The 12488-nt window shown below is 37.1% G+C and overlaps 1 non-coding gene across 1 annotated transcript; it reads right to left on the bottom strand.

Moving 5' to 3' along the window:
• Nucleotides 1-2104: 2104 nt before the first annotated feature.
• Nucleotides 2105-2176, bottom strand: TRNAE-UUC. Its single transcript has one exon. It is a non-coding gene; the product is annotated as a tRNA-Glu (tRNA).
• Nucleotides 2177-12488: the final 10312 nt, after the last annotated feature.

The raw sequence follows: 12488 nt of genomic DNA, 5'->3' as shown, positions 1-12488 counted from the left end.
GCTGGGCAGGGCACGTCTCCAGGATGAAGGATCACCGCCTCCCTAAGATCTTGCTTTATGGTGAACTTGCCACCGGCTGCCGCATGAGAGGAGCCCCAAAGAGAAGATACAAGGACTCCCTGAAACAACATCTCAGCCTTGGCCATATTGATCATCATAACCGGTCTACTCTGGCCTCCAATCGGGAGGTCTGGAGACACACCATCTGATGCTGCTGATGCTTCTGAGAACGCATGCAGGATCACCCTTGAGGAGAAAAGACAATGCAGAAAGAATTGTGTCCTGCAGAATTTACCATCTAAGGAGTCTTTCTGCTGTGCCTTTTGCAATCGGACATATCTATCTCGTATTGGCCTTTTTAGCCACCAACGCGCTTGCAACAAACGCACGTACAGCCCTTCCCGAATCTTCATTCACGAAGCCTAGCCATGAATCTCTAAACTTACTATGTTCATCTCAAGACTGCCAAGGTTCTTCAAATGAATTTCTTTTGTTGAGATGTTTGTTAGATTTTTATGCACCGTTGCATTCTAAAATTAAGATGTGTGCTGAAAATATTTTCCAAAGAGCATGCTGAAAAGCACTTATTTGAATGACCACTTTCCAGAATCAGTCTGAGTGAATGCTTTGTTTTCAGCCAGTTGATTGAAAATGTCCATTGTTGCCATCACCCATCAGGAATGCAGCTTTGTAAGGCCCAGTTGGGTTACAGCACTTTAATTTCTGGGTACCAACACAAACTAGGAGGGATAGTATGGAGCTTTACATAAGCTTTTAAAATTTGCTTCTCAGGAGGTGCAGTTCAGCACAGGTAGATCACTGCCAGCCTAGATTTGATTTCTGCATATGATCACAAAGTCTGCAGTCATGTGTTTATGAAAAACAGGAAGAAGTTGTGTTGAAAGGCATTCCTGACCATTTTGAAGAGCTTTAAGAGGACTAATGCAAGTACAATTTTATCCCAAATTTTGTCCTTTCTCGACCAGTCATCCTGACCTGTGTTTTTTTTTTTTTAAAGTACCTGCATAACTACTGTAAGCAGTTATTTACATAAATGTAAACAATCAGTACATTAGGGTATTGGATGTCACAACTACTACACTTGGTAGCTAGTTACACCTACCTTACTCTTCTGATGTAGCTCAGTAAGAGTTACCTTGTATGATCCAGCACGTTTTACTCAAGCCTTGCTGCATCTAAGGAAGAACCTCAGGATTTGTTAGACACACCATGTGTAAACACAATAGCCTGACAGGGTTTAACTGAGAAAGCTGCTGGTTCTTTGCAACAATATCAAGCTTTAGTCTGTTAATTCAAGGCTCTCAAATATCTAAGACAAGTTGTTTTTTCCTCAAACTTCCTTTTTGACCTTTTCACTGGCACATCCTTTCGCCTCACACTCTTTTTCAAATAATCTCAACTTTTTCTTGACTTGCGTCCAAAATATTCTTTTTGAACTCTCTTAGCAACAATCCCTCCTCTCCTCTAATTTTGTGTTATCTGCTCATTTTTTCTTGTTTTCTTTGACACTGAGCACCCAGCAGGCCTGGTCTGCAATCAAATAAGTGCTAGAGCTGAGTCCCCCTGAACACATGCAGCGGCTGCTGACATCAGAGGGTCAACTGCAGGATAGATTTTCCTGGAGTTTTTGCTATGGCTATCAAATGGACCGTTAATTGCTGTTGTCCTGATAAGTTATGTACATTTTTTTCCTAGTAAATCCTCATAAGAGCCAGGAAAATTTTGTGGGCTGAAATTGCTGGAGCAAATATATTTACCTATGGAATAAGTTGCGTTACCGAAGATTTGCATTCCAGGGTTCTTCATAGTGAAGATTTTCATTCTGGCCTCTTTATGTATGGCCAGTCTTCGCGAACGAAGATTTGGGAAAGGTCTTTACCCTTCGAGCCTGCGCAGTGGATTTTTTAGGTGAGACACAGCGTGCGCTGAGCTGAGCCCACCCTTTAATCCTAAGGTTCATCTGCCGGGGCCGAGCAAGCTTGGACAGTGGCAGTGAGGTCCTCAGGACGTAGGTTTGTTTAGAGTGACCTTCTCTTAGATGGATGGCCTTACAGGGCTAACGAGCTCCATCTGCCCGGGGGACTTCTCTGACCGGGAATCGAACCCGGGCCGCGGCGGTGAAAGCGCCGCATCCTAACCACTAGACCACCAGAGAGGGGCCTCTTTATAGCAGACCAGTTTGTGACACGTTTTTATGCAATGCACCATGCAGGGTCACGATCCCTTATCCTCCACATCTGCCAACACCTGTACAGGCACAGGATTCACCATAGAAATCTCTTGCTTACATTTCCTCTTAAAGACTATCTTGTCCCAGTCCAATTTTAAGCATTCAAGAATCAGTAAGTATTATCAGTTCCAATTAGGAACAACTCGCATCTCAAAATTATTTAAGTTCTTGCTCCTCTCTATATACAAATCCAATAGCTCTCTGTGGTCAGTTTAGGAATGTCCAGAAAATCATCCAACCCAAACAGTCTGAGAGCCTAAAAATTTGTGAGCAAACATTTTTCTCCTTTGTTTATCAGGAAATTAGGCTTATTTATATAATTTAAATTCAGGCACAATTAGCCATTCTGTATACATAAAGAATTAGACCTGATATCCCAGTGGAGCCAAAAGAGATCACATACGTTTTGGAAAATAAATAGATGGACGTTATATTTCCCTAATAATACCACTATAACATGTTTGGGGTTTTCTACATACACAATAACTATACCTCTCGGAGCTGCTTTCATGACTGTTCTATCATAAAAATTGAGAATTAAGGATATTGCCCAATAAGGGACATCACCGGGAAAGATATCTATTTTTTCAGTATTAAAAACAGTATTTATAGTTTGGACAGATGTCTACACACTCATATTAGAGTCTGTAAACATCAAGGAATAGTTTAGGTTAATACAGGACACTTAAATCAGGGCAGCAGGGCTATTATTCTTTGTTTTATGTAATAGCACCTAACTGCCTAAAGTTGTAGGAAGCTTAGTTGCTGCTACACACTGTCCAAACATAGCAGGTCTTTGCCTATTGAATCAGATGGGATACTGGAGAGGAGACATAACAACTGTGAATAGCATGTGGTGGAGTCTGGCAGAGAATGACAAGGGAAATGTTACCATAAGTCACACTGCTGGGTTGGCTATAAAGACATGCTTCTAAATCACATGCAAATTTAGTGAAATACTGTTCCTTTTCTTAACAAATCTGAACAGTAGCGACCCATACAGACCATGTCATCTTTTGAAATCAAAGAAGAGAAGATGGGATAGGGAAAATATATGCCAATGGTTAGTTCTATCTGGAGATTAAATGCTCAAGCAAACAAAGCTGAGGATGTTTTTACTCCTCTGGTCATTTAAAGTGAAAAGAAACACTGTAAGATATTTAGCAGTGGACAGTTGGGAAGAACGCAGACCAAAACACTTAATAGGACCTCTTAATAGCCTAGTGCTCTAAAAATTCATCTATATGCGCAAGAAAGGAGAGCTCTAATGAAAGATGAGAAATGTGAGAGCAAACACTGAGTGTTAACACAACATGGAATGAAGACGTGTCAGTAGAAAAGTATGAGAAGGGAATAGAATGGAGGGAGATGAGCTGTTAAAAACTCTGTAAGGGAAGTGAAGGAAGAAATAGAATCAACAGCAAGCCTGGGAGAAAGAACAAAAGAGAGGAAAAAAAGGAAAGTAGCTTATTTTTGTTGTTGAAAGAAATATGTTCAAGGTTTAGGGAAGAGGGAATAATCAAGGATAGAAACCTATAAAATTATGAGTTATTGCCTGGAATTTCATCTGAGGCTTTGTAACTTGAGTTTCACTGTTAATAATTTAACTTAATAGACCCACCCACTATTCTGATAGAAAAATGGCCCCTTGGTTTATACTGAATTGTTTATTCTATATTTAATATTCCCTGTAGGTGATGGACCACAGACTGCCAACTGTCAACCCAGCCATCTGACATTTAGTATTAATGAGTCAATAAATATGCCCTCTTTCTTATGTGTAAAGGCCCAAGATGTTCTTCTGTCTTTGATTTTTCCTATTCATTAAAAATATACAGCCTTTCAAAGCATTCCCTGTCAAACAGAGATAATGGAGATTTCATTGGCCATTGCCATGCTCACACTGATATATCTTCTAAACAAAAGTGTTGGAATGCTGACACAGGAGGAATCTGGCCAGCTGGAGGGCTTCAGTGAATAAAAAAATGTAAAATTAAAGCATTTGCAACTGTTGGATTTAATATAAAAATCTGCAAAAGTTAATGACTGGATGGCTAATTTAAAACAAAAGCCTCAGCAGTCAGAGAAATATAAGTAAAAGTTAGCAAGGGGAATTCTTGATCCAGCTCTCTGGAGAGCATAGTTGGAATGTGGCATATATTTTTTCAACATTATCTCCAAATAGTAAAAAACCACAAGATGTTCTGGTGTTCTGATTAATTTTTTTGTTAGATAAGGTTGAGAAGTTATAGGATCCCATTTCATGGTGACAGCTCTCCACATCCGATAGGAACACTGGGGAGATATAAATGCTTAAGTAATCAAATGTTGTGCATATTTTTAATGTACCCATTGTGTTTAGTACAGTATCATGAAAATGAATATATGAATATATGAACTTGTAAAAATTGAGAGCTGTATTTGTCCCTTAATGAAACAAATTCAGTGCCTGTGGATATCCTGAAACAACTCAAAGTACAGCCAGCACAAGATGTGAAACATCACAAAATCAAATCTGGTCTAAATTGATTTTTGTAATCTACTGTTGATAGTGACCATATCACCCACTGTAGGAAAATAATCCATCTTGTCTTTGCAATCTGATGAAAACTTTAAACACTTGAAAGTAAAAAGGATTTTCAGTTATTCTGAAAACCACGATGTCCTCCTTTCAGACTCACTCTGTAGAGGCTAATCTATAGGAAACACGGGTTTAGAAAGTTCGAAAAGTTTTGTCCCAATAAAGTCAATCAAAATGGGATAAGCTGTTCCTAATAAGAAATTATAAACATAAGTGACAGGTTGATAACAGACTCAATTAATAAAAACTTCTCATTATAAAGAAGAATACAATGAAGAAGTTTCCTTAGTTCATATTTGTCTTTGGACCACATTATAAATTGAATGGCAATATGTTTAGATTTTTCAACTATAATTGAAAAAATGATTATTTGAAATATTAGTAAAGTACATGTTGACTAGCTTGAAAAACAGTTTATTTATAGTTGATATCCATTAGGAATGTTCATTCAGCAAAACTGCATCTGATGGGGTTTTCTTGGCAACAGTATTAGGTTATTGGTATTTAATATTTTTATCAGTGATCTGAAAGTAAATATAAAATAAAGTAAAAGTAAATAATAAGTAAAAAATAAAGTAAAAGTAAAAATAAAATATACAGTTGATAAAATGTGTGGAATCCATGAAGAGTGCCAGACTGGAAGTGGACCATTTTGCAAGCTTATTTATATAACAGAAGCTGCATCCTGCAGAGTAATGATTGAAGCAGATTTAGTCAAAATTAAGGGAACACTAGCTTCGCTTCTGCTGTCAAGAGTCAATGTCAATGGCTAACAGAGTGAATGTGACCTTTAGGTCTGTGAATGGGGAGGATTGAATAGAAATAAATGAGTGTTGTTATTTTGTATAACATTAGTGAAATCAGGCCTGCAATACTACATTTTTCACTGTATTTGCAAAGCTGGGGAAGGTAATGTGACAGACATTAAGGTACATTCTCCTCTCCTTATATCATTTTAGAGTGAAAGACTGTACATAAGTCAACCTACTTATTTATTTAAAAAAAAGACTGAGAAGTTGTCATCTTCTGAAAAGACTAAAGAAAGACATAAAAGATAAATTCTGTTTAACAAAAACGATGTGGACAATGGAGGTAGGGCACAGATTTTAACTGCATTCACCCTTAAAGCAATAGACTCATGAATTAGAAGACATACTTTAAAATTCTCATGAATTTATTCCTTAGTATATAAGGACAGGAAGGAAAAAGTACTGTTCCATCTAACTTCTCAGGCATTTTTAAACTGCCTTTTTAGAAGTTCAAATACTGGCCAGCAACTAAAGGGATATCAAATTAGGAAGGATATCTTTATAAATGCTTCTTGTTTTCATTATATCTACAAGGTTGTTATATCCATTTGACTAAGTGAAATCTTGCATGTGTGACTCAGCAAACATGAGCATGATTGTCAGTAGAAAATATTGTTAGAATAGAATTATTACTAGTATAGAAGTATTGTTCAGTATAGAATATGTTAATATAACTGTCATGTTAAAATCATGTAAAAAATTGCTCAGTGATGAAACCTCAAGTGAGTGGATGCAGTTTCAGACACTGTGATGCAGTAAAGACAAAATCATTGGGAAAGCATTTGAAGGAGAACATGAACAAAACACATTTAGATGACATGATATATCAGGGAAACGTCAAGGAATTTATTCTTGAGAAAAGTGAGGGTAAATCATGTCTTTCAGTCTGTAAAGGGTGTTTGTAAAGAGTGCAACATTCAGCTATTGTGCATGCTAACAGGATAGGAAAGCTCAAAATGCCAAAAAAAAAATAGTTAAAAGTAAATGAAAACCCAGTTGGATATTAGGAAAAACCTTCCAAAACTGCAGGCAACTGGAGCAGTTTACTGAAAGACACTGTCTTTAGTTGCTGAGACCTGTTAGACTATCCATGATTCCAGCTGAAGTCAGGGCTTTTCCCATCCAGTAGAGACGAGCCCCATGGACTGAGTCAGCTGCTGGAGGGGAAGGCAAGGTAAGGCAGAAGTTACATAGGGAAGACTTGCAAGCACTAAGCCCTGAGAACTGCTGTGTTAGGCAAACATCTGGATTTCTAAGATCTATCTGATTGCGTACGTACACTCCAGTGATTAGATCAGATCTGCAGTATCTCCACACAGATACTCCTTGCAAAGCTGCCCTTCAAGGCTCTGCTCATCTCCATGTCTGGGATTTTAAAAGTTCATGTGCATCGATTATATTAGGTTAGACAAAGGAGAGATAATGACCCATGTTATAGAGAAAAGGTATCGGGAACTTGTTACTGACAGATGATGTGTAAAGTAATTCCAGGCAGTTCTGGTCAAATAACAACATACAAAGTAATTTGCAGTCAGCTGTTTCCTGGCCTCTTTCCTCAGCTCAGTACTCAAGAAAAGTTCCCACGATTTCTGGGGAAGCAACTAGCTGGGACTGTTTTCAATGGTATCTGCAGATTAAGCAGCATTTACTCTATTAAATCCTGTACTTTACAAAACATTTTATTATTGAGTACAAAGTACTAGTTGGAATGTTTTATTTTATTTCAGAGAAAAACAGAAAGCTTTTAAATACAGAAATATTAGATATAATGATTTGTTATATTAAAAACAATTTCTTACAATTGATGAAATAGGTACTGGTTTAAAATCTTTGGTCTGATATATTTTCAAACTGCACAATATGATTTTTTTCTTTAGTCTTTTGTAAAATTGTACTATCTCTGCATTTCCCAGCCTTTAATCAATAACACCCTGCTGTTACTGTGGGCCTCTTTTGTGGAAGAGATCAAACTGGGATTCTCTCCAGAGAGACAAGGTTCCTTAACCTTTACATAATTCTATAACTGTCTAGAGGGCAATTCTTCGTGTTCTCCCTTCACAAAGTGAGAGAGCTGCCTCTGCTGCCCTGCAGAACACCCTGAACTTGCTCATTCAATCCATTCCTCAATGCTTAGGATGAAACCAGAGAAATTCTTCAGTAAACTCTGTCTTCTAGTCAGAACTCCTCATTAAAAATTTGCACATGTTCCAAAATTTTACTTATTACGGAACTGATGCAATATAAATTACAAAGTTTTATTTCTTTCTTCATGACAGACCTTAAAGCTGACAATACGATTTTCCAAGTTTAGGAATGTCTTTTTAATTGCACTGATCGGCTCTTTTCTGAACATCCATTTTCAGTGAGATAAAAAAGAAAACTGGATATTTTAACACATAAATATCCAAATATATGCACAGCACCACAGTGGTACTTGTCAAAAAAGGTACCAGATCACTGAGCTTTGAAGTGTTTGTATGTTAAATTACTTCCTTTTTTAGAAGTATTTTTAAAACAATGTCCACATGTAATACATGCAGAAATATTCTAAATGTTTCAAATAATACTTAAAAAAAAAAAAAGAGGTATACTTTATAGTTTACTATGAGATGGAAACTAGTGCATAATATAAACAATATGATTGCACCTTGCCCTTCCAGCAATCTCCAGTAATTCATAGTATGACTTCACTGGTTACCAATCAGAAAACACAACCCTAAGCTACAGTATGATTTTTATGGCATACCTTGTCTCTGATTTATTATAATCATGAAGGCCTGTTACGCATCTTGACATAACTGGGCATTAATAAAAACAGAGTTGCGTTAGCTCTGCCTTTATAGATGTTTCTGGAATGCATCGGTATTATTTCGGCATGATGTTTTAAGTTGAAGAGATGTGCTCTGCTGTACTGCAGTTGAATTTTTTTGTCATATAAACCACTTGTGCTTCAGGGAGCTCCAGCTAAACATAAGCTGAAGTGGTTTGTGCAGCAGGTATCAGATATTATAAAGAGTTTTTAGTCTTTTTTTTGTTCCAAATTAACAGAATATTTTCTTTTTCCCTTATATAGGTCATGCCAGTCTCCTTCAACACTATCTGGAGATTTATATTGCTTTCCTATTTGGCAATACACTGATCTGGTTTCTCTTCGTAAAACCTTCCTGATGAATCCTGGTTCTCTTATTCATTAAACTACTGAATATTATCAGGCAGTCAGACAGGTGTTTTGTGAACATTAAAGATGTACAAATAATTAGCAGATTCCAGTACTTAAGATTCTCCTGAGAAGGAAATAAGGCTTTACCTTAATCAACTAAAAATGTAATTACATCTGCATGAAGTGCACTATAACTTCAGTGTTCAACTCAATGTACTTGTTTTCCTATTGAAGTCAAATGTGTTATAATCAGGTTAGAAAGCAGCAAGAGTCAATGAAAATGCTATAATTCGTTTTGGCTAAGCTCTGGTTATGTATCTGACTCTTCAACCTGGCTACAGATACTTGTCCCACATTTTACTTGATCTGTGCCACAACAGACCTTCAGTGACAGCTACACTGTCTCCTTTTTTCCAGTGGTATAGTACATATTAATGTTGTTTGGCATCTGAAAGTTGCAGATTAAGGCATGGATTGATGTAGCAAGTTCACCACCAAAAGAAGCCACAATAATTTTCTGACTAGCCAAAGCTAGAAAAAAAAGATTCTATGATTTGCTACTACCTGAAGTGGATGACAGTTAAGCACTGATGAGCTGTGCAAGTTCTTAACTACAGTTGATAAAGAGCAGAAAAATATTTGATTGGTAAAGAAAACAAGCTTTAAAAATAAATATAATGACAAAACACAAGGTATTTCTGGTGCAGAAGGTACAGATCCTGTGCCTGAGTTCCTGAAGACCTCTCGTTTAATAACTTTCATCTCGTCAGTGTTGGGCTGTATCTCATCTGCCAGCACCTAAATTTCCTGTCACAATAACTGCTAACAAACAGCAAAATCCACCTGAGGCATCTGAGACTGAATAGAAACATTTTCAAATCTCATGGTGCAAATGTTCAGTGAAACCTAGAGCTGGTGGTCACTCCAGCAGTTTTTCATAACAAAAAGAAAGTGATTCACAAAAGCCTGAACTGTCAAACACAAATCTGGTGCTGCTCCGCTGAGAAAACGAGTTTTGGTCTTCATTTTGTAAGCTTCCACTGTGGATTTTCTGTAATTTCCAAACAATTCTATGTGACCTTAAGCCTTACAGATTTTTACTGTCAACTTGTGAAGAATGCAGTAAGATGTCTGCTATTTTCGTAAGCCCCAGGGCTCATGACAGGTAGAGAGAATCCGTTTTATGTTCTCCCTTGCTGACAGTTGTTCTTTATTCCTGCAGTTACCAGATAAATATACAATATACTATAACCTTCCCACCAATGTTCTCAATAGTCATTCTATTTCACTTCTTGTTTATCTTTATTTTGCTCAGATTTTTTGAAAGTGAATTCTAGAAATTGTGAATTTGAAAGTAATCCAGTTTGAAAACTGAATTTGGACAGTAATCCAGTGATGAAAAAAAATTCATTTCCCTTTGTTTTTCCCTACAAAACCTACTTTTTTGAAAGGATCATCTGTACTGTAGCCATAGTACAAGATTCAGATCCTCAAATAATTTATTTGCTATTTGTTAAAGCATGATTTTAGTCACCATTCCTTTATCTGCAAGTCAAATACTGCATTCTACAGTGGATTATGCACGCAAGTTTTAATTGTAAAAGAAGTGTAGTCTGCTTGTTTTCCTATTACAGAATTTCATAGGATTCCTCTCTACTATGTGTCTTCATTCTCTAATGGGAATATGTCTTTGCTGAGACTGGTTTAAAGTCTTGGGATGCAAGTTTCATTGGAGTTGGCTTTCTGCTTTTCTGCTTCACTGCAGTGATATCCCTGATAACGACATCAGTGTCTGTATGTATCCTAGTTCTGTATAAAGTAGCTTCATTTCCTCTGATTTTTTTTTTAAAAAAAGGAAAACTCAGAGTTATAAAACTCAGTAACTTTTTTCTTGATACAAAATCTATAAAATTCCTAAGACCAGTTCAGTTGTGAGGGACATTGTTAAATAGCTACATGGGCTGGGTAGTTTAGCAATATACAAAAAGACTAAGGAAAAATCAGTTTTGATTAAATACTGGACTACATGTAAATAAAACAGCAATAAATACCAGTGTTTTGGACCCCAGCCTGTGACAGTGCAAGGCTTTGTGCAGGTTTTCCAAGCTGATAGGGATCAGGGAAGCAGGAGGAGGCTGCCTATCCTTGCACCACTTTGCATCACTCTCTCTGACACTGTGGCACCATTTGCACTTTAAAAAAAAAGGTAAACAAAACCCTCATATGAAGTCTGTCATATGCAGACACAAACATGCATCTAAAAGAGATAAAGAGATAAGAGAGGGTAACCAACTTGTCTACTCAAAGGACATTCCTCTGTGTATCCTGTATGAGCAGTTCTGTCTCAAGAACACTTTGTGTCCTCAGTGTTTCCTGCACTGTTATTTCCAGAAAGAATGATCAGTGATGTTTGATAGGGGACAGAAGTTTCTGGAAAGCCTGAATTTTTAGCAGCAGAATCAAAAAAAGAGTCTTGCAAATTCTACCACCATCACTGACTTCCAAACTACTCCTAAAATCTCCCCTTTGTGTATATACACTCTGCCTTTACTTTCCTTCTCTCTTTATAAAAAACACATGCAGTTTAGAATTCACTTAAAACTGATCCCAGTGAAATTATAAGTATTTTTGTTAAATTTTGAACTGAACTTGTACACTGTACGGGGAAAAAAATATTTTATTTTTCAAACCAGAGATGGGCTGGAATATATAACCCTGCCAACTGCCAGCCCCAAGTTACACAATTCCATTCTCAGAAATGGCTGTACCTAGTATAGTTCTGCTTCCATTTTCAGAGAAATCCATGTGCAACTTCACATTATATTGGTTTCTATGGTGCGCGCTGCATGTGCTTGCTGACCAAAGCAATCATTGTACTTGTCATTTTAAGTGCCAGAAGCTTTTTCTGCAATCTGTAGATGGTCTCCAGAGCTTTTTCCATCATTTTAGTAAGCTTTTATTAGTTAATCACACTGAGAAGACTGCTGTTACAGCAGAGCACTGCGGAGTTACCAGATGGACGAGCACAGAACTTGCAATGCCCTCTAGCGTTTCTTGCATGACAATTAAAATTTATAGTGAAATTTTGTTAGCTAGGTTTCAGTTCCTCTCTGGATACTGAAAACAAACCCATTGTAAATACAGCCATATCGTGAAACATAGAGCCTTGATAAGATGGAGGACAAATAGCTGAGATTTCAGAGACCAAAAGAAATTAAAGGTCCACAATAGTTTGATCGGAGTTGCGTTATTTCAGAGAGAGAACATCCTATCCTAAACAACTCAATGATTTTCCTAAATTTTATGTGAGAAAAAGCATGGATGCTGGAAGACAACAGGCAATCAAGCCAAGACATGACACAATATATTTACAAAGTTCTCTCCCAAACAGCAGAAATCATAAAGGCTACATTAACATCAGGATTTTGCCATTTAGCCAGCAACTCTCTAAGAAATAACAACTATTTTTGGAGCTGTGAATGCTTTGATTTCCTGATATGTAGCACAGCAGCAGCAATGTATCATTACAGCACTTAGCCCAAGCTAAACAGCTTTGATCACGCTTTTAGAGTCAAGCATCTCATATAGTATCGCTCTTGTTCTGCAAGTTTTTGGCTTGGTAGCTGAGATCTCCCCACCCTTCTGCTGTGTGCACTCATGAAGATATGTTCTTAGTATCTCTTAGAT

This window comes from Chiroxiphia lanceolata, chromosome 4, assembly GCF_009829145.1.
Source record: "Chiroxiphia lanceolata isolate bChiLan1 chromosome 4, bChiLan1.pri, whole genome shotgun sequence".
NCBI classification, from domain to species: domain Eukaryota; kingdom Metazoa; phylum Chordata; class Aves; order Passeriformes; family Pipridae; genus Chiroxiphia; species Chiroxiphia lanceolata.
The sequence above is the reverse complement of the archived record's forward strand: the minus strand, read 5'-3'. Positions and strand labels throughout refer to the sequence as shown.